This window comes from Balaenoptera acutorostrata, chromosome 12 (assembly GCF_949987535.1).
Source record: "Balaenoptera acutorostrata chromosome 12, mBalAcu1.1, whole genome shotgun sequence".
NCBI lineage: Eukaryota > Metazoa > Chordata > Mammalia > Artiodactyla > Balaenopteridae > Balaenoptera > Balaenoptera acutorostrata.
In genome coordinates this window covers 50767410-50791546 of record NC_080075.1, presented here as the reverse complement: position 1 = coordinate 50791546, position 24137 = coordinate 50767410, and positions in this window count along the sequence as shown.

Sequence of the window (24137 nt, the reverse complement as noted above, 5' to 3'; positions counted from 1 at the left end):
AGTGCTTTACTGGACATGTGATTTCCAAATATGTTCTCTCAGGCTACATCTTATCTTTTCATCGCTTTACCAGAGTCCTTTGCAGAACAAACCACTTTAATTTTGAAGTCCAATTCATCAATTTTTCTATTATCTATTGTGCTTTGGTTATAAAGTCTAAGATCTTTTCAACTAGCTCTAGATTCTGAAGGTTTACTACTTTTCTAAAAGTTTTATAGTTACATATTTTATATTTAACTTCATGATCCATTTTGACCTAGTATATGTATAAAGTGTGCAACTTAAGTCAAAGTTCTTTTGTTTCCTCCCTCCTGTCTGTCCTTCCTTCCTTCCTTCCTTCTTTCCCCCCTTCCTTCCTTTCTCCCCCCCACACCCTCCTTCTCCCTCTCTCTCTCTCTCTTTCCTCCTTCCTTCCTTTCTTTCTTTTCCTATGGATATCCAATTGCTCCAGCACCATTTGTTGAAAAGGAGGCAATCTTTCTTTCCTTAATTTGCTTTTACTACTTTGCCAAAATTCAGTTGCATATTTTGTTGGTCTATTTCTAGATTTTCAATTTTGTTCCACTGACCTGTGTGTCTATTCCTCCAACAATACCACACATGCATAACAAGTCTGAAAATCAGATGGACAGATTCCTCTGACTTTATTCTTTTATCAAAAATATATTAGCTATTCATACCATATGCCCAGCAATTCTAGGTATTTATCTGAATAAAACAAAAACACTAATTCAAAAAGATATATGCACTCCCATGTTCACTGCAGCATTATTTACAATAGCCAGGATATGAAACAACCTAAGTGTCAATCAATGGATGAATGAATAAAGAATTTGTAGTATATATATGCCATGGAATATTATTCAGCCATAAAAAATAATGAAATACTGCCATTTGTGAAAACATGGATGAACCGTGAGGACATTATGCTAAGTGAAATAAGTCAGACAGAGAAATACAAATATTGTATGATCTCTTTTATGTGTGAAATCTAAAAAAAAAAAAAAAAAAAACCAAAATCAAGCTCATGGATACAGAGAATAAATTGGTGGTTGAAAGAGGTGGGGGTAGGGTGAGGTGGATAAACTGTTTTGTCTTGTTTTAGCTTACATAAATTGGATAAAAATAAAAGATAATGACCAAAAATTAGGGGCAAAGACCTGATGATGACATAATGTAATTTGGGAGGAATGATTTAGATAGCAAGGCTTATACTCATCTTATACCAAAAGATAATTAGTGGGTTGAATGACTTAATCACCTGATGTAGGTAAACAGGTGTTAACTTGTTATTTTTAGAATGGAAGCACATGAGAGTTCTTGAGACATATATTCATAGATCCTTTATTATGACATAGGTAACCACTAGAGCAAGTGTATTTTAATAAAATTTAAATACCTTTATTTAAATAAAATGTTCTTCTATATCTGAAATTTTTATTGATTTCTAGTTGATTTATAATATTGTGTTAGTTTCAGGTGTACAGCAAAGTAATTCAGTTATTATTTTAGATTATATTCCATTATAAGTTATTATAAGATATTGAATATAATTCCCTGAGCTGTACAGTAAACCTTTGTTGCCTATGTATTTTATGTATAGTAGTTTGTATCTGTTAATCCCATACTCCTAATTTGTCCTTCCTTCCCTCCCTCTCCCGTTTGGTAACCATAAGTTTGTTTTCTATGTGTTGTATATAGATTCATTTGTATTATTTTTTAGATTCCACATATAAGTGACATCATATAGTTTCTCTCTTTCTCTGACTTACTTCACTAAGTATAATATTTTCTATGTCCATCCATGTTACTGCAAAGGGCAATATTTCATTCTTTTTTATTCCAGGACCCTCCTCAAATACCTGCAGATACCTGCAGATGCTTAAATCTCAAAGTTGACCCTCTGTATTGTGGATTCTGCATCCTCAGATACAACCAAGTGCGTGGATCATGTATTAAATTTGCAATCGGTGGTTGGATGAATCCGTGGATGTGGGATCCAGGGATTCAGAGGGCTGACTGTATATTTATTGAAAAAATTTGCATATTAGTGGACCTGCACAGTTCAAACCCATGTTGTTCAAGGGTCAACTGTATATAAAGAACTCATAGAACTCAATACTAAAAAAACAAACCACCCAATTAAAAAATAGGCAGAGGACCTGAACCGATATTTTCCAAAGAAGGCATAATCATGGTCAACAGATACATGAAAAGGTCCTCAACATCACTAATTAGGGAAATGCAAATAAAAACCACGATGAGATACCACTCACATTTGTTAGAATGGCTATTATCAAAAAGACAAGAAACAGTAAGTATTGGCAAGAATGTGGAGAAAAGGGAACACTTGTGCACTGCTGGTAGGAAAGTAAATTGATGCAGCCACTATGGAAAATATTACGGAGCTACCATATGATCCAGCTTTTTTAGAAGATATATGTATCCCTATGTTCAATGCAGCACTATTTACAATAGCCAAGCTATGGAAGTAACCTAAGTGTCCATCCATAGATGAATGGATAAAGAAGATGTGGTATATATATATACACACACACATACATATATATATATATATATATATATAGACACACACACACACAATGAAATATTACTCAGCCATAAAAAGTATGAAATCTTGCCATTTGTGGCAGCATGGATAGACCTGGAGGGTGCTATACTAAGTGAAATAAGTCAGACGGGGAAAAACAAACATTGCATGATTTCACTTATAAATGCAATCTTTTTAGATCTTTTTGGTTTTTACCAAAATAAATGAAATACAAAACAAAACAGAAACAGACTCATAGATACAGAGGATGAACTGGTGGTTGCCAGAGGGGTGGGGGTGAGAGAATGGATGAAATAGATAAAGGGGATTAAGAGGTACAATCTCCAGCTATAAAATTAATAAGACATGGGATGTAATGTACACATAGGGTATATAGTCAGTGACACTGTAACAACATAGTATAGTGTCAGATGGTAACTGGTCTTACTGTGGTGATCCTTTCATAATATAATACGAAAATATCAAATCACTATGTCCTACACCTGAAACTAAAATAATATTGTATGTTTGTTATAACTCAATAAAAAATTGAAAGTCATACTGTGGTTCAAGAAAGAACTTCAGATTTAGAAGGTCTTCCAGGCAAGGAGTAGGACAAAAGTCTACTAAACTTTTTTCTAATGAAATCTCCCTTATATTTTCCTATCAAACTTCTATAGAATTGAGGCAGAGACAAATGACACCTGCAGTCATCTGTTCAAACAAAATTGCTGAACAATTAGCTTTTATAAAAGTACTAATTCATTTTCTTCCTCAAAATCATTCAGATTCCGTTAATTACTACTTTTCTTAGGTGTCACACCGAATTGAATAGACTTATTTTCTCTTCTATTCTAAATGTTAATTAAGGAGTTGATATAATCCAGAAACCTAAGGACTCAAAGTATACACACGTTGGATAGGGATTAGGCTGCGGTGGTTTTAACCAAGTAATAAAGCTGCAAAAATCAGTCTTAATATCTGTCTTTTTTGACATTCCCTTAAGCATATTATGTCTAACCCAAAACAATACATTTGTCATTGTTGAGTTTATGAGCCTCTTTAAAACAATGGATATGTCAAAGCAACAGAGTCAAAATGTAGAAAATGTTTGTCTGTTTGTTTGTTGATTCTTTAAAATCACCAAATAATGTGTGCAAAGCTATTCTTGAACCACACCTGATATTTGGGCCTCAGCAATGACCTCCATTCCATTCCTGTGCTTCATTCCATACTGTCAAATTCCCGCCTCCGCCCTAGAAGGAGTATGGTGATTTTAGGAAGCTCAAGGATGTAATGAAATAACTATCTCAAAAATTACTTGATACTATGTAAAATGATCCATAAAATATTTGGAAATATGAGTTTTTAAATTTTGAGTGAGGGAGGATCTTTCAAAATATACTTTATGTCAAACTGCTGTGACAAAATGCCACATACAGTATGTAAATTAGGGCTCTTAATCTAGAATCAGCTTAGGCACATGGTAAACTCTCAATGCATTTAAACTATTATGAATATTACATTATTAGGATCCCTGCTATTAAAAGTTCAATAAATATTTACTGATGGCCCTCGGTTTGCCAGGCTCTGTCCTATTATTTCATTCTAAAAAGTATAAAATATTATAGGATTAAACATGAACAGGCAAGCACAATATTCATGATTGAAGTTCATCCTGTTAATAGGAATTAATATGAGCAACTGTTGACATTATGGAGGCTTTAATTAAATTAGAAAATGTCAATGAAAGAAAATACAATTAAGCCTAGGTATACTTAAGCTCTGCTATCATCACCACGCAAGATGGAACATATAACTCCAGTGCTGTATTGAGAAATCATAAAACTCTAAGGCAAATGACCAAATTGGGTCTGCTCCCCTTAACATGCACAATAAAACATGGATTATCTTTCCTTGATAATAAAGCTCACATATAAAAGTTAAAATGTTTCCAAAATTTAGAATTACTCCAACATAAAATTCTCATCCTGAAGCTTCCTACTAAGTTTTTTAACAAAAGAAGTCTTGTTTATTAGTCTTAAACTAAAAGATATGGTCTCACATCACTAATCTGTCAAGATAAGGGGTCTCAATATGAAGTTCTTTATTATAGAGAATTTGAATGGTCCTCCAAAGGCCAAATTATAACAAGTGCATGGCAAAAATTTAGATTTTTTTGGAGAGAAATATCTGAGAATGGCTTGTCAGTGTAGAGATTTTCATGGTTTGACCTCTCTTTTGATTAATTTTGACTATATGAATTCAGTACATTCTATAATTCACGTCCTTTCTGCTGTCATTTGAGGTGTAGCTGAAAAATACTGAGTTATTTTGGTACAGCTGAAAAAGGGTGGATCTTGAAAGTGTACAATATATGAGCTTTCTAATGCAGAAGAAGTGCTTCCCCAGCTTGAAATCAAGAACGGACAACTGTGTCAGTTTTCTGATGGACAGTATTTAAAAGTAATATGGAAGAGTTTTGAACATTACTTCTTTTTAATGAATTTAATACTTAAAATTTAATATTAATTCATTATTTTTTGCTGACAAAAGACAGCATTCATAATTCTGGCATTGCCAAAGATAATCTTATTGAGATGAAAGGAAATAATAGAGCCTGAAATGAACCAAAAGAGTGTGGTAATACATTTGAGCATTTTCAATTAAAAATACCTGAGGGCATACATGAATTTATCACACTAGCTCCAATTAATTTTCAGGATCCTAAAAATGTGCCAAATACTTATAAACCATAAGGTGGTACAAGGGAGGCTGGAATCAAGTAGGATATTTTGGTTGTAGAGGACAAATGAAATTAGATATTTGAGATAGCTGGGTGTCAGCATAGGACCTGGAAAAAAGAAATGGTGGCTGAAGAGAGAAATGAGAATGAAAGACACAAGAACACACAACAGTACTACTGGAAAACTAAAACAGACACTTTTGAAGGCAAGAAAAATTTCTTATCTTTCTTCTGAATCCTCCATACCCTAATACAGGACTTTTTAGCACAAAGTTAGTATTCAAAATACAGATGGATGTATTAGTTTATAAAAGGTGATTCCAAAACTATGTTACATCTACATCTAATTGATTTTTTAAGGAAACTCTAGAAGTGAACATATAAACTAACAGACAGCAAACAAAAGACACGTAGAAAAGGGGGAAATCATAAGCTGTGGATTACTGTCTACCAAGCATAAAATTAACAGGATGAATTGCCAATCCTTTCTTTATTAAGCATTGTGTTAAAAAATATGTGCAACATAATCAAAGGCAATCAACTAGAGAAGCTAGCTGAATTTCACATCAATACCCCAGGCTGGCAGTACCTTGATGTAGGTACTAGCTACAAGGATTTTCTCCTAAGGTAAAAAACTCATAAATATTACTATTAGTGCACTTAAAGGTGAACAACCTCTGGGACAGACTCATATTAACCAAAAGCATAAAAGACTCATGTATAAAAACCTGAATAATTCTGATTTTATGATACACATAATCTCTAGAACAGCAAATATTCATTTTTTTTACCAGCACAACAATACATAAATGAAGCATAATTTACACTTGAGTATTGCAGAGTGAGCACATGTTTTACTATTTGACTGTGAAGTTTGTTATGAATGGGCAAGGAAATAGTCCACATTAGGTTCCTCTTACACTGCCTATTACTAAGAAACATTGAATCATAAGTCTTTATAATCATTTACTCTACCTTTTGACTGATTTCTGTGCCACTGTGGATTGAACTTGGAAAAAACTTAAGCACCTTACAGAATGCTAAGCATAGGGAAGCTGTTCAGCATTATTCTTCAATGTGTTGCACTTTTACTCTCTGTGCCTCAGTATTTTACACAGCCACATACTTACTGCAGTGAGCTATTCTAGTGGTAGAAAGACGACTGTTAGCAAAACTTGTTCAAACACAGAAAACTAGAATAACCTGAGGCTGTACAGATAATTGATTTTTTTCAATGGAACTGCCAATGCCAAGTATTATAATTTACCTTGTCTGTTCTTGGTAAATGACAAACTGACAGCTATATGTTACTCTCTCTTTCAGGTTACTTCTTCTAGTACTCTATATTGAACAACGATTTGCCTAAATCAGGAACAGTATTCTATTGATCACACCAACTTTTCATTATTATTTGCTTATCTCGTGCCTTAACTTCCTCCCTTACTCCCTTAAATAGTCCATTATTATAATCACTAATTGCAAATATACTCAAATTCCTTGTCACTCTAGTTCTTTATGATATAAGGTGGGCCAAAAAATCCACCCTACTTAACATAGCACTCTACCTGCTCTGAACTTGCACCTAGACAGCTGACAATGGCTACAGGAGAACACATATTTACTTAGCCTATTTGCTTTCACTCTTTTTGGGGCAGCAATTACTTCTCTATTTCAGACCTTCAATATCTTCTCCTCCCATACTTACCTTCTTCTAGTAACTTTGCTTCCTATTTCAATTATAAAATAGAAGAAATTCAGAATAAACTTTACATACTACCATTTACCAACTCATTTTCATCTTTACCCACAGACTCCACTTTCTTTCTTGCCGCAATGAATTAGCTTTCTAAGCCCCTATCTAAAAGCAATCCCTCATGTATTATATCCTATTCCCTCATGCTTACTAAGGACATTCATTTTTCTCTTCTTCAACATTTATTTTCCCCCATCAACTAGCTTCTCCCACAAGCTTCCATGTTTGAATAAATGATTAATCTACCCTTCTAGTATCTCAGGACTAAACATAAACTTAGAATCCCCCTTAACTTACCTCTTCTCTCACACCTCACATAATTCATCAGCAAATCACATATTCATATTTCAACCAAAGTTCATACCTTCAATCCTACCAAGTTCAGGCCACTATGGTTTCTTGACTAGATTAAAATTGTTGCCTACGAACTGGCCTCCTTGCTTTCTCCCTTACCTACTTCATTTTACTGTCCTCAATGTTGTCAGAACAATCATTTTAAAGCACAAATTAGATCATGTTTCTTCTCTTTTCAGAAAACTGCAGAGTCTTCCCATCTCCCTCAGCATCACAGACAAATGAACTGATTAAACTTACTTCTTCCGCTGCAGTCTTCAATCCCCTGCCTTAGGCCCAACCATGCTGTTTCTGAAATACATTAAATACGTATCCAGCTCTGTAATTTTCTCTCTGCCTGGACCACTTTCCTCTAGATATTATTTCCTTGGTTCCGTCAGGTTTGAGATCAAATGTCACTTTATCACTGTGATCCTCCCTGACCCTAACTTTATATAAAATAAACATGTTCCTCATTCTTGCCACATTCCATTCTTATCTACTGCATCTCATTTGTGATTTTCTTCCCTACATAACAATTAATATTATGTAACTGATATCACTAGCTCCGCTATTTAATAGTTGTGTGACTTTGGGCAAATTATATAGCAGAACACTTCAGTTTCTGTATTTATAAAATGGAAATAATATTAGTAATCACCTCATAGTATTGGCATGAGGATTAAATAATTTGATATATACAATATTTTTAGATCAGTTCCAGGTATATAAGTAATGTGACACTTATCATTTTATCATTATTGTTATACCAACATATTTAGTCATGTCTTGCCTACCTCATGGAATATTCCATGAGAACTGGAACTTTTTATTTCCACTGTTTTATCCTAATGCCTTAATCAGAATGTGGTACATAGCAAGTGGTTAATAAATATAATTTGAATAAATGGTGACTTACATATTAGAAGGTAGCAAGTGAGTTAAGTTTCTGTCAGTCAAAATTAATCAGTACTTTTTCTGCCCTTAATCATTTCTTATAACTTTTATTTTTTACAAAAAAGGCCTCCTCATTAGGTAGATTGATCCAGAAGTCAAGGATACTGTTTTATTCATATTTTGCATTCTTTAAAACATTAACTCTACTACCTTTACTTTCTAGAGCTATTTTTAAACTTTCCTTTATGTATCTAAATACACTGAAAACCCTAAATAACTCAGTTCTATCCAGGAGCCATGTAATAATATTTTCCTTCTAGTAATGCAAACAAGAAAGACTTAACTAAATCACTGAAATATAAATATTCCAATTGCCTAACTCCTTGTCTATTTCTAGGGAACAATTCTTATTCAGTATATTCTTGTGAATCATTAAGCAACTTTCTGTGGGGGAATACAACTCCAAGTATACCAATGGTTACTAATTGATTGCAGTGCTTTTTTTTATAATGAATATTAGGCTGTTCAGTCTAGGTAGATGAAAGAGACATTAAATGGTTTTCTAATTCATGAAAATCTCTGCTGATATAGTAATTCAAATCAAATCAAATAACTTCCTCAAACAGAAAATGAATTACTTCTCATAAGAATTACTTTTCTATGATGATTACTATAGTTTGTAATTGGATATATATATATATATATATATATATATATATATATATATATATATATATATATATAAATATGGCATTAAAGTTTCCCATAAAAGTAGTATAAACTGGTACTTACACAAAACAAATGATTCACTTAAGAACTTACACCCTAGTTCTACCTTACCTCTCAAGTATTTGAGATTTTACTTTACTTCTTAAGTTCTTCAGGTAGGGCATCATGATTCATTAATTATATACTTTTATTTCCCACAACCCACTAAAGTTATGGAAAGGGGAGTTAGGGCAAATGGCAAGTTGGCAAGTTGAACACAGTGTTTCCTAAGGGATATTTTAGTAGACAAAACACAGCAGGCGACTTATACACATATATTAGTACTCTAGTATCATCTTATAATATCTCTGTTTAACAGCAACAATATGTAGTTCCTTATAGAGCTCTGTTAAAATACAGAAATACTTTTTTTTCTGCCCTTGGGCTAAGAAACGAAGCACATGATTTTTACATGTTTGCACTTGAGGTCACCATTCCTTGGGCGGTAGTAAGATCATTATGGAGTATGAATCACTGTGAGAGATCAAAAGTTTTCATGACAATGATCCTGTATATTGCATAAAGTTGGGGAAAATTACTGCTTATATAGGAGGGGTGACCAACAGAGCAACAGGTTGAGGCTGTGGATGGATATTTTCCATTCCACATCTCAATGCTGCCATTTGGGATACGTGACAATACTATGTCTTTGGTAAACAGCCAAAACATGGAAGCAACCGAATTGTCCATTGACAGATGAATGGATAAAGAAGATGTGGTGTATATATACACAATGGAATATTACTCAGCCATAAAAAGAATGAAATAATGCCATTTGCAGCAAAACATGGATGGACCTAGAGATTATCATACCAAGTGAAGTAAGTCAGACAGAAAAAGACAAATATCCTAGGGTATAACTTATACCTGGAATCTAAAAAAAAGATAAAAATGAACTCATTTACAAAACAGAAACAGACTCACAGACATAGAAATATGTGAAACCATAGAATATGGCTACCAAGGGGAAAGGTGGGGAGGGATAAAATATACACACTACTATGTATAAAATAGATAATCAACAAGGACCTATGTATAGCACAGGGAACTACATTCAATAGCTTGTAATAACCTATAATGGAAAAGAATCTAAAAAAGAATATACATATATATATGTGACTTACTTTGCTGTAAACCTGAAGTTAATACAACATTGTAAATCAACTATATTTCAATAAAAATTAGGAACAAAAAACAAAAAACAAACCCCAAAACGTGCTTGCCTATCTCACTTTATTAACTCTTTGGAACTTTTGAAAGGTTTTATTTTACGTCAAAGTTAACTATTGGTGGAACAGAATTCCATTTCCACATTCCACATGTTTCATGGCAATTAGCCTGTCTTGCTTGTGTTAACAATTACTGAAGTAATCTTCCTGTAAATTATAGGTAATGTGTAATATAATGCTTGCTTCACTATTTGAGAATTTAAAAAATTCTGCTAATATCAAGTTATGCCTTATTAGATTGGCATTTCTTGATTTTTTAAGCATAATAATTAATCTTAGAAATATCCTGAGCTGTCTAGTATGGGTAATTACCAATAGAGTAATTTCTTACAAAGTCTTTGATTTTTTAAAAATTTCATTCCCAATTACTAATCGACAGTTATAATAAAGTCTATTGAAAATCAAGGACTACCTAGCAGGTCATATGAAACTGGCCTTATTTCAGCTGTTTAGGAAAGTAATTCACATTTATGTAAATCTTTTATCTTACATTGTTACACTTAAGGTCAAGAGCTGAACATTAAAATCAGTATTATACATCACATTCTATTAAAGGCATTGGAAAACATTCTTAATTTTAAAAGTTTTAATCTAGCTATTAAATATTATATTCCAATAAATATTTACAAATTTAGAGATTGTCTGGCCATGGAATGTGTAAATATATAACCAAACCTGTGAAGGATTATAGTTATTTGAGATTTATTGTAGGTTTATTTGTTCATTTGTTTTTCTAATTCATAATATTTATTGGGCAAAAAACCTCTACTCAATGATTCAATTACTCATGTATAGATTTTACATCCTGTGAATGATTCTGATATCAAAATGACCATTTATTCAGTCTCTATATTTAAAGGAGAACTTGAACTTGCTACCCTATTTTGCTGCTTTAAGAAAATGATAGTGTTGGTTACAAGTTTTTTTTTTTTCCAATATAAGTCTGAAAAGTGAATGATCTTTATTCAAATACTGTTTGTGCAGTTGAACCACTGTTTTCATTTTGAGGTTCAACAATGTTTAATATAACACGTAACACTTCTCTAAGATGATTAGCAAGTTTTGTAAAATCAATTCTGCTGAGCACTTTATTTTTTTAATTTAAATTTTTAGAGTAAGAAGCTCTTTAATTTTTAAATTTTTATACAGTTTTTAAAGGTTACTTTCAATTTGCACTTATTACAAAATATTGGCTATATTCCCTGTGTTGTACAATACATCCTTGAATCTATTTCACACCCAATAGTTTGTACCTCCCACTCCCTCATCCCTATTTTACCCCTTGCCTCTACTGGTAACCATTAGTTTTTCTATATATTTGTGAGTCTCCTTCTTTTATGCTTTATTCATTAGTTTGTTGTATTTTTTTGGTTCCACATATAAGCCATATCATACAGTATTCATCTTTCTCTGCCTTATATTGCTTAGCATAGTGCCCTCCCAGTCCAACCATGTTGCTGCAAATGGCAACATTTTGTTCTTTTTTTATGGATGAGTACTATTCCATTTGTGTGTGTGAGTGCGCGTGCGTGTGTACACACACACCCCCGGCAGCTTTTTTATCCATTCAGCTGTTGATGGACACTTAGGTTGTTTCTGTGTCTTGGAAATTGTAAATAATGCTGCTATGAACATTGGGGTGTGTGTATCTTTTCCAATTAGTGTTTTTGTTTTTTCGAATATATACCCAAGAGTGGAATTGCTGGGTTATATGGTAGTTCTATTTTTAGATTTTTGAGAAATCTCCATACTGTTTTCGACAGTGGCTGCACCAATTTACATTCCCACCAATAGTGTACCAGGGTTCCATTTTCTCTACATCCTTACCAATATTTTTTAATTTGTGTTCTTTTTTGATGATAGCCATTTTGACAGGTGTGAGGTCCTATACCATTTTGGTTTTGATTTGCATTTCCCTGATGATTAGCAATAATGAGCATCTTTTCATGTGTCGGTTGGCCATCTGCATTTCCTCTTTGGAAAAATGCCTATTAAGTTCTTCTGCCCATTTTCTAATCTTTTTTTTTTTTTTGATGTCAAGTTGTATATGCTGTTTATATATGTTGGATATTAATCCCTTATCAGTCATATCATTTACAAATATTTTCTTTCATTCAATATTGTCTTTTAATTTTGTCAATGGTTTCCTTTGCTGTGCAAAACCTTTAGGTTTAATTAGGTCCCATTTATTTATTTTTGCTTTTATTTCTTTTGTTAGGAGAAGGATCCAAAAAAACAGTGCTGTGATTTATGTCAAAGAGTGTTCTGCCTATGTTTTCCTCTAGGAGTTTTATAGTATCTGGTCTTACATTTAGGACTTTAATTCATTTGAGTTTTTGTATATGGTGTTAGAGAATGTTCTAAGATGATTAGCAAGTTTTGTAAGATCAATTCTCTGAGCACTTTATTTTAATATTTTGTTACCAAAGGTCAGGAGTTAACTCTGTGATTCTTTAGTTTAGTGATATCCAGCCATAATTTCTTACTGTTCATGAAAGGTCTATGAACAAAACATAAGGGATCATCTTCAGTATAGCTCCCTCTGTTTTAGTATCTAGAAATCTCACTGTTCATAATACAGAATGACAAGACTATTGTAAGTCTGGCTTACTACTATTTTCTGGCAAACCATTCAGATCATTTCATGGGCAACCTGTCTTTAATAATAAAGAGAATACCACCTTTTACAGTTATTTGTTGCTGAAAGTATGAACTAGCTCTGTGGTCTGGAGCAAATCACTTACCTCTCTATAACTCAATTTCTTCAACTGTAAAATTACATGTGACAAATAATTTATAACTCACAGGATCAAACACTACAATATTAGGCACATGGTAAATGTGCTGTAAATATTTGCTCTCAATACCATTATTCCTAAAAATCTATGGTATTCAAAGATTCTATTCTACTAAAAGGTATGACAATATATTTTGGGTTATCTTCTGAAATATTAAAAACATATTGACATTTGTATTTCCATGTTGATCGAAACATTGCTTCTGATCATACTGCAAGTGTATGTTGGCGTAGATATCAGTACAGTAATGGGTTTTGTTTCTAAATAGAATTTCTTTTGATTATTCCATATGCAAGCAGGACAGTTATTCCTACCATAGAGAATATGTGCTGAGTAGCAGGAAAAGCACTTCTAGGGGAATTAGTAATTCACATTTCAGTCTCTAACTTGCTTTGTAACTTTGGTTAAGCCATTTAATTTTTTCTTCATCACCGTTTCCTCATCTATAAAATGGGCCCAGTATGTCTCTATTTCTATCAGCCACAGGATTTCTTTGAGGCTAAACCAGGTTATGTTTGCAAAATTTCTTTGAAAAATAGAAAACACTATTAATGATAACCAGTATCAGGAACTGATATAAAGCCTTTTGCTGTATATAAGACAACAGGAAATTTATCTTAGTAAATCTCAATCTTTGACCTCACAGAACTTTAAAGCATTTTACTTATGAAATAAATGCCAGGCCAGATTCATCTTTATGATGGTGATTCTTTATCCATGTTTTTTTTTTTTTTACTCAAATCTAATTTTTCTTAAATTAAAAAACAAAACAAAACTATCATTCATGAAATTGTCATCTTGTGTTGGTGAGATAGATCAGCTTCTTCCTGGAGGGTCTGGATCTATTAAAAGTTACTATGACTTCTTAGGCTATGCAAGGACATCTTGACTCTTAGTATTTCTTATTGAAGAAAAGGGCATAAGATATCTGTATGTAATTGTCCGTTCTCTCAGAGGTCAAGAACTAAGAAATATATATATATATATGTATCACTCTAATGATGCAAAACAACTAATCTACTTTCAGAGCAATATTAGTCTCTAAAAAGCTTTGTTTAAATACCACACTTTGGCCTATTTAGTTTACATTTGCTTTACCTCAATCTCTATAGTATATATTCACAATGTTTTTTGTTTGTTTACTTTTTATACTATCTTAGTCTATTATACCAAAGGACAGCACAGCTAATATATTTTTACAGATTTCTGCCTACTTTCAATTGTTGGCAAAATCCTTTTAGAAGTTTGACAATAACATGCCTTTCTCTATTGATTTCTTCTCTTCTACTTGGCAAATACTGATTTTTTTGTGTGCATTTACAACAAGACTCTATTTTGTTTAATTCTTTCTCTATGAATCAGCATTGCTGACAACAGGAGCTGAAACATCTAAAACTTGAAGAAATGCCTTTGATTGAATGGTTGTCCTAGAGCCAGAGATGGGAATACAAAGAAATAAAATGGGACTTCTCAGTGGGCTACATGAGATTCATAAAGGTCAACTTTGTTTTTAAGACTAGAAATTGAAAATAATCTATTAAGACTAACGTGATCTTCAAAGAATGCTTGTATTAGCAGCATTCAGCAAGTTATTTTATTGGAGTTTTCAATCTTTGCCTGAAAAACCTCTTTAACCTTCTTAATAAGGCAGCTGGTAAAGAAACAGTCAGTGCTGACCTAGGAAGCAATGCTTTGTAGTATACAACACAACCCCCTCCCTAAGCACTATGATTAGGTCAAGGGCACTCATCTGATGCAAACGAAATCATCTATGGGCAGCCCACAGACCTGTGACAAATTCTATAGAACAACAATAACAATGATGTCAGTATTTCTCTCCTCGGAATTTGAAATAGGAAATTAATTGTGGAAGATAAAAGTGATTTGGAAGACCAGAGAAGTCATAATCACTATGTAGAAGAAATATTGACACAGCAGAGATAAGCAAACAGAGAAAATGAGTTGGTCATGGGAAAGATACAAGTAAAGGCAGATAAACTGGAGTTTCATCATGTTAATGAAATACAACAGTAGTGTCTAGATTTATCCTTCCAGGTGCTGAAATTCATAGAGTGGCCAGAATGTCCTAAAACTATCAACTCTGACTTTAGGTATCCCCAAGTTCTTCTGCTCAAGGAGTTTGCTAACTAGTAAAAGAGATATCATTATGAATATTTTATAGAAATATGCACAAGCTCAGTGAGTATGGAGAAAGAGAAAGAGGAGTGACCAATTCTACACCAGGAAGTCTGCAGAGACTTTAGGAGGAATAAACAACTTTAGTTAAAGAGGCAAAATGAGATCAAGTTCACTGGGAGCAGGAAAATTGGCAGATAACAATTTAACAACAAGTTTTCTACACTTAAAAATTGACATTTGGCAGAATGACATCTACTGATTTATTTCCTATGTTATGGCACAGGCCAGAAACCAGGGCAAATGCAAATAGGTGGACGGAATATATGTGCCAAGGGTCACAGAAAAACTTAATTAAAAGCTTTATTAAGAAAGAAAATTAATGAGGTGGAGGGGATTTATTGAGAAATGCATAAACACTGAATTAAAAAAAGTAACATTATTTAATTTTAAACAATTTCAACAAAGAGCTGGAAATTTATTGGCAACTGTTAAGTGCCCTCTCGTTTGCTATCCACGGTGTTATTCTTCTTTGTAACTTTTAACTTCAATGCTTTTTACAGCCTGAATTCAAGATTTTTTTCACATCATGCTTGTTCATTAAAGATTAAGTTAAAGATTTTTTAAAATTTATTATTAATTCCATTGAACAAGTTTTCTTCTGAATTCAGTTGTTCTTATAAATTAACTGCAAGTGGCACATGGGTATTAATGGATATATCTATTTACTTGATAATATATTGACCTCTATTTTCTTCAGTGTATTCTTTGTTTTGGATCTAAACTGTAGCCCAAGACATTTCTCAAGTTTCCCTTCTGATTTTGAAATCTAGGAGATAAGTTACCTATATTATTTTTAAACTACATTTTGGAGATATTTTTAAGTTTTAAGGTGGTGAATTAACATATTTCAGTATGTATTTTTAGATAACATTAGTAATTACATTATATAAGTGTTAAATTACTGCCCTCTAACACGATTTTACTGTTTTAATATTAGTAACAATGACAGCATTTTAAACATTTTGTATTCCTCCAAGTCTTATGTGTATGTCTGTGTATATATATATACATACACGTGTGTGTGTATAGACACACACACAATACACCCCTTTAAAAATAATACACTCCTTTAAAATAATGGATTATTTTTTTAAACAGTGGATCATATAATGAATGTTTAAATTCTGATTGCTTTTCATTTAAAAATGTCTTGTATAACTTTCCGTGTTAGTAAACATATATCTACTTCATTTTTTTAGAAAATGTTAAAGGTATAGGGTCTATAGAGCTATATATAAACCTGAGTATATTGTATATAATGCAGAATGTTAGATTTTTCCTGCTTCTACTAATATCATATTATTGGGTTGGTCAAAAAGTGTCTTTGGTTTTTAAGTAAAAATAAAAGACACATTTTTTTCATTTTCATCAAGAACTTTGTTGAACAACATATTCAACATTTTGTTCTACTACCTTCCGCCAGTTTTCAGGCAACTTCATAATTCCATCTTCCTAAAACCTTTTTTTTTTAACGTCTTTATTGGAGTATAATTGCTTTACATTGTTGTGTTAGTTGCTGCTGTATAACAAAGTGAATCAGCTATAGGTATACAAATATCCCCATATGCCCTCCCTCTTGCTTCTCCCTCCCACCCTCCCTACCCACCCCTCTAGGTGGTCACAAAGCACCGAGCTGATCTCCCTGTGCCATGCAGCTGCTTCCCACTAGCTATCTATTTTACATTTGGTAGTGTATATATCTCAATGCCACTCTCTCACTTCATCTCAGCTTATCCTTCCCCCTCCCTGCGTCCTCAAGTCCATTCTCTAGGTCTGCATCTTTATTGCTGTCCTGCCCCTAGGTACTTCAAAACCATTTTTTTTTTAGATTCCATATATAAGTGTTAGCATATGGTATTTCTTTTTCTCTTTCTGACTTACTTCACTCTGTATGACAGACTTTAGGTCCATCCACCTCACAACAAATAACTAATTTCGTTTCTTTTTATGGCTGAGTAATATTCCACTGTATATATGTACCACATCTTCTTTATCCATTCATTTGTGGATGGACACTTGGGTTGCTTCCATGTCCTGGCTATTGTAAATAGTGCTGCAATGAACATTGTGGTACATGATTCTTTTTGAATTACGGTTTTCTCAGGGTATATGTCTAGTAGTGGGATTGCTGGGTCGTATGGTAGTTCTATTTTTAGTTTTCTAGGGAACCTCCATACTGTTCTCCATAGTGGCTGTATCAATTTACATTCCCAGCAGCAGTGCAAGAGGGTTCCCTTTTCTCCACACCCTCTCCAGCATTCATTGTTTGTAGACTTTTTGATGATGGCCATTCTGACCAGTGTGAGGGGATACCTCATTGTAGTTTTGATTTGAATTTCTCTAACAATTAGTGATGTTGAGCATCCTTTCATGTGTTTGTTGGCAATCTGTATATCTTCTTTGGAGAAATGTCTATTTAGGTCTTCTGCCCATTTCTGGATTGGGCTGTTTGTTTTTTTGATATTGAGCTGCATGAGCTGTTTGTATATTTTGGAGATAATCCTTTGTCCATTGATGCGTTTGTAAATATTTTCTCCCATTCTGAGGGTTGTCTTTTTGTCTTGTTTATAGTTTACTTTGCTGTGCAAAAGCTTTTAAGTTTCATTGGGTCCCATTTGCTTATTTTTGTTTTTATTTCCATTCCTCTAGGAGGTTGGTCGAAAAGGATCTAGCTGTGATTTATGCCATAGAGTGTTCTGCCTATGTTTTCCTCTAAGAGTTTTACAGTGTCTGGCCTTACATTTAGGTCTCTAATCCATTTTGAGTTTATTTTTGTGTATGGTGTTAGGGAGTATTCTGATTTCATTCTTTTACATGTAGCTGTCCAGTTTTCCCAGCACCACTTATTGAAGAGGCTGTCTTTTCTCCATTATCTATTCATGCCTCCTATAGCAAAGATAAGGTGAACATATGTGCATGGGTTTATCTCTGGGCTATCTATCCTGTTCCATTGATCTATATTTCTGTTTTGGTGCCAGTACCATACTCTCTGGATTACATTATCTCTGTAGTATAGTCTGAAGTCAGGGAGCCTGATTCCTCCACCTCCGTTTTTCTCTCTCAAGATTGCTTTGGCTATTCAGGGTCTTTTGTGTTTCCATACAAATTGTGAAATTTTTTGTTCTAGTTCTTTGAAAAATGCCATTGCTAGTTTGATAGGGATTGCACTGAATCTATAGATTGTTTTGGGTAGTACAGTCATTTTCACAATGTTGATTCTTCCAACCCAAGAACATGGTGTAGCTCTCCATCTGTTTGTATCATCTTTAACTTCTTTCATCAGTGTCTTATAGTTTTCTGCATACAGGTCTTTTGTCTCCTTAGGTAGGTTTATTCCTAGGTATTTTATTATTTTTGTTGCAGTAGTAAATGGGAGTGTTTCCTTAATTTCACTTTCAGATTTTTCATCATTAGTGTATAAGAATACAAGAGATTTCTGTGCATTAATTTTGTATCCTGCTACTTTACAAAATTCATTGATTAACACTCATAGTTTTCTGGTTGCATCTGTAGGATTCTCTCTGTATAGTATCATGTCATCTGCAAACAGTGACAGTTTTACTTCTTCTTTTCCAATTTGGATTCATTTTATTTCTTTTTCGTTTCTGATTGCTGTGGCTAAAACTTCCAAAACTATGTCGAATTATAGTGGTGAGAGTGGGCAACCTTGTCTTGTTCCTAATCTTAATGGAAATGGTTTCAGGTTTTCAACATTGAGAACAATGTTGGCTGTGGGTTTGTCACATATGGCTTGTATTATGTTGAGGTAGGTTCCCCCTATGCCTACTTTGTGGAGGGTTTTTATCATAAATGGGTGTTGAATTTTGTCGAAAGCTTTTTCTGCATCTATTGAGATGATCATATGTTTTTTAATCCTTCAGTTTGTTAATATGGTTTATCACATTGATTGATTTGCATATATTGAAGAATCCTTGCATTCCTGGGATAAACCCCACTTGACCATGGTGTATGATCCTTTTAATGTGCTGCTGCTTTCTGTTTGCTAGTATTTTGTTGAGGATTTTTGCATCTATGTTCATCTGTGATATGGGCCTGTAGTTTTCTTTTTTTGTGACATCTTTGTCTGGTTTTGGTATCAGGGTGATGGTGGCATCACAGAATGAGTTTGGGAGTGTTCCTCCCTCCGCTACATTTTGAAAGAGTTTAAGAAGGATAGGTGTTAGGTCTTCTCTAAATGTTTGATAGAATTAGCCTGTGAAGCCCTCTGGTCCTGGGCTTTTGTTTGTTGGAAGATTTTTAATCGCAGTCTCAATTTGAGTGCTTGTGATTGGTCTGTTTATATTTTCTATTTCTTCCTGGTTCAGTCTCAGAATGTTGTGCTTTTCTAAGAATTTGTCCATTTTTTCCAGGTTGTCCATTTTATTGGCATAGAGTTGCTTGTAGTAGTCTCTTATGATGCTTTCTATTTCTTCAGTGTCAGTTGTTACTTCTCCTTTTTCATTTCCAATTCTATTGATTTGAGTCTTCTCCCTGTTTTTCTTGATGAGTCTGGTTAATGGTTTATCAATTTTCTTTATCTTCTCAAAGAACCAGCTTTTAGTTTTACTGATCTTTGCTATAGTTTCCTTCATTTCTCTTTCATTTATTTCTGATCTGATCGTTATGATTTCTTTCCTTGTGCTAAATTTGGGAGTTTTTTGTTCTTCTCTCTCTAATTGCTTTAAGTGTAAGTTTAGGTTGCCTATTTGAGATACCTCTTGTTTCTTGAGGTAGGACTGTATTGCTATAAACTTCCCTCTTAGAACTGCTTTTGCTGCATTCCATAGGTTTTGGGTTGTCGTGTTTTCATTGTCATTTGTTTCTAGGTATTTTTTGATTTCCTCTTTGATTTCTTCAGTGAGCTCTTAGTTATTTAGTAGTGTATTGTTTAGCCTCCTTGTGTTTGTACTTTTTATAGTGTTTCTCCTGTAATTGATATCTAGTCTCATAGCGCTGTGGTCGGAAAAGATACTTGATAGGATTTCAATTTTCTTAATTTTACCAAGACTTGATTTGTGACCCAAGATATGATCTATCCTGGACAAAGTTCCATGAGCATTTAACAAGAAAGTGTTTTCTGTTGTTTTTGGATGGAATGTCCTATAAATATCTATTAAGTCCATCTTGTTTAATGTGTCATTTAAAGCTTGTGTTTTTTATTCATTTCCATTTTGGTTGATCTGTCCATTGGTGACAGTGGGGTGTTAAAGTCCCCTACTATAATTGTGTGACTGTTGATTTCTCCCTTTATGGCTGTGAGCATTTGCCTTGTATATTGAGGTGCTCTTATGTTGGGTGCATAAATATTTACAATTGTTATATCTTCTTCTTGGATTGATCCCTTGATCATTATGTAGTGTCCTTCTTTGTGTCTTGTAATTATTTGTCTTTATTTTAAGGTCTATTTTGTCTGATATGAGAAATGCTACTTCAGCTTTCTTTTGATTTCCATTTGCATGGAATATCTTTTTCCATCCCTTTAATTTCAGTCTGTATGTGTCCCTAGGTCTGACGTTGGTCTTTTGTAGACAGCATGTATACAGGTCTTATTTTTGTATCCATTCAGCCAGTCTATGTCTTTTGGTTGGAGTATTTAATCCATTTACATTTAAGGTAACTATCGATATGTATGTTCCTATTACCATTTTCTTAATTGTTTGGGGTTTGTTATTGTAGGTCTTTTCCTTCCCTTGTGTTTCCTGCCTAGAGAAGTTCCTTTAGCATTTGTTGTAGAGCTGGTTTGGTGGTGCTGATTTCTCTTAGCTTTTGCTTGTCTGTACATGTTTTAATTTCTCCGTCAAATCTGAATGAGATCCTTGCCGGCTAGAATAATCTTGTTTGTAGGTTTTTCCCTTTCATCACTTTATATGTCCTGCCACTCCCTTCTGGCTTGCAGAGTTTCTGCTGAAAAATCAGCTGTTAACCTTACGTGGATTCCCTTGTATGCTATTTGTTGCTTTTCCTTTGCTGCTTTTAATATTTTTTCTCTGTATTTAATTTTTGATAGTTTGATTAATATGTGTCTTGGTGTGTTTTTCCTTGGATTTATCCTGTATGGGAACTTTTGCACTTCCTGGATTTGATTGATTATTTCCTTTCTCATGTTAAGGAAGTTTTCAACTATAATTTCTTCAAATATTTTCTCAGTCCCTTTCTTTTTCTCTTCTTCTTCTGGGACCCCTATAATTTGAATGTTGGTGTGTTTAATGTTGTCTCAGAGGTCTCTGAGACTGTCCTCAATTCTTTTCATTCTTTTTTCTTTAGTCTGCTCTGTGGTAATTATTTCCCCTATTTTATCTTCCAGGTCACTTATCTGTTCTTCTGCCTCAGTTATTCTGCTATTGATTCCTTCTAGAGACTTTTTCATTTCATTTATTGTGTTGTTCATCATTGTTTCTTTGCTCTTTAGTTCTTCTAGGTCCTTGTTAAACGTTTCTTGTATCTTCTCCATTCTATTTCCAAGAGTTTGGATACCTTTACTATCATTACTCTGAATTCTTTTTCAGGCAGACTGCCTATTTCCTCTTCATTTGTTTGGTCTGGTGGGTTTTTACCTTGCTTCTTCATCTTCTGTGTGTTTCTCTGTCTTCTCATTTTGCTTAACTTACTGTGTTTGGGGTCTCCTTTTCACAGGCTGCAGGTTCGTAGCTCCCGTTGTTTTTGGTGTCTGCCCACAGTGGGTAAGGTTGGTTCAGTGGGTTGTGTAGGCTTCCTGGTGGAGGGGACTGGTGTCTGTGTTCTGGTGGATGAGGCTGGATCTTGTCTTTCTAGTGGGCAGGACCATGTCTGGTGGTGTGCTTTGGGGTGTCTGTGAACTTATTATGATTTTAGGCAACCTCTCTGCTAATGGGTGGTGTTGTGTTCCTGTCTTGCTAGTTGTTTGGCATGGGATGTCCAGCACTGGAGCTTGCTGGTCATTGAGTGAAGCTGGGTCTTAGTGTTGAGACGGAGATCTCTGGGAGACCTCTTGCCAATTGATATTATGTGGGGCCAGGAAGTCTCTGGTGGTCCAGTGTCCCGAACCTGGCTCTCCCACCTCAGAGGCCCAGGCCTCACACCCGGCTGGAGAACCAAGACCCTGTCAGACACACAGCTATGGCTGCGGAGAGAGGAAGAGGTGGAGGAGCAATGGTAAAACTGGAGGCTATCTCAGTTGGTAGCAGAGACCATTGAAACAATGGGTGAAACTCAGCAAGTCAGGGCAAGAATGCAATACCTACATGGTCCAGTGAAAGGTTTTAAAGCCCAGTCACAGCCTTGAGTTCATTCAGGTTCTGCCTGGAGAGACCTGAGCTGGGAGAATCTGAAGGAGAGCTGGTGGGAGCAGGAGGAGCCACAGTCACAGTTGCGGCTTGACTCCAATGAAGTAAAAACAGCGTGAACCACCTTTCTCCTGCGCCCTGCAACTACTTTTTTTGTTCCCAAAACCTTTTATCTTTTTGAGCAAAGAACTGTTCCAGGTGCTTGTTACAATCTTCCAGGAAATTGAAATTTTTTCCATTAAGAGAATTTTGTAAAGACCAAAATATATGGAAATCTCAAGGTGCAGCGTATGGTGAATACGGCGGACGAATCAGAACTTCCCAGCCAAGCTATAATGGTTTTTGCCTGGTCATCAAAAAAACACACAGTCTTGTGTTATCCTGATGGAAGATTATGCGTTTTCTGTTGACTAATTCCAGACACTTTTTGTCAAGTGCTGCTTTCAGTTGGTCTAATTGGGAGTAGTATTTGTTGGAATTAATCGTTTGGTTTTCTGGAAGGAGCTCATGATAGAGGGAGGACTCCCTTCCAATCCCATCATATACACAACATCACCCTCTTTGGATGAAGACCCGCCTTTTGGTGTGGTTGGTGGTGGTTCATTTCGCTTGCTCCGCGATCTCTTCCATTCCACATTATTGTACAGTATCCACTTTTCATCACCCATCACAATTTGTTTTAAAAATGGAATGTTTTCATTACATTTCAGTAGAGAATCGCATGCAGAGAAATGGTCAAGAAGGTTCTCTTCGCTTAACTTATGTGGAACCCAAACATCAAAGCAATTAACATAACCAAGCTGGTGCAAATGATTTTTGACGCTTGATTTGGATATTTTGAGTATGTCGGCTATCTCCCATGTGATATAACGTTGATTGTTCTCAATTAATGTCTCGATTTGATTGTTATCAACTTCAACTGGTCTATCCGACCGTGGAGAATCATTGTCCAGCGAGAAATATCCAGCAGGAAATTTCGCAAAACGCTTTTGGGATGTTTGATCAGTCACAGCACCTTCTCCATAGAATGCATAAATCTTTTTTGGTGTTTCAGTTGTGTTTTTACCTTTCTCAAAATAATAAAGCATAATATGCTGAAAATGTTGCTTTTTTCTCCATCTTCAATATTAAAATGGCTACACAAAAATTCACCAATTTTGATGTTTTTTAAAGTGCATGCTGATATGACAGCTGTCACAATATAATCTAACAATATTGTTTCAAATGTAGTTAAAGACAACTAAGCACTACTAGAGTGAGCTTACGGAAAAACCGAACGAATATTTTGGCCAACCCAATACATGAATAAGTGTGAAACAGATTGGAATGTAAATAGTAATTAGACAAATCTTTTTCATGATCCTTAAAATCCCTCCCCACATGGAAGATATAAAATGATGGTGGTGTTAGAAGAGGATGATAAAGAGATTTAGGGAGAACTACTACTCTGAAGTATCTCACTGAATTTTCTTCTTGTGGGCACAGCAGGATGTTACTTTCTTACCTAATGATTCTCAACTAAAGGGTAATTTTACTCCCCATGGAGACATTTTGGGTTTTCACAGCTGAGGGTGTGCTCCTGGAAGCTAGTGGGTAAAAAC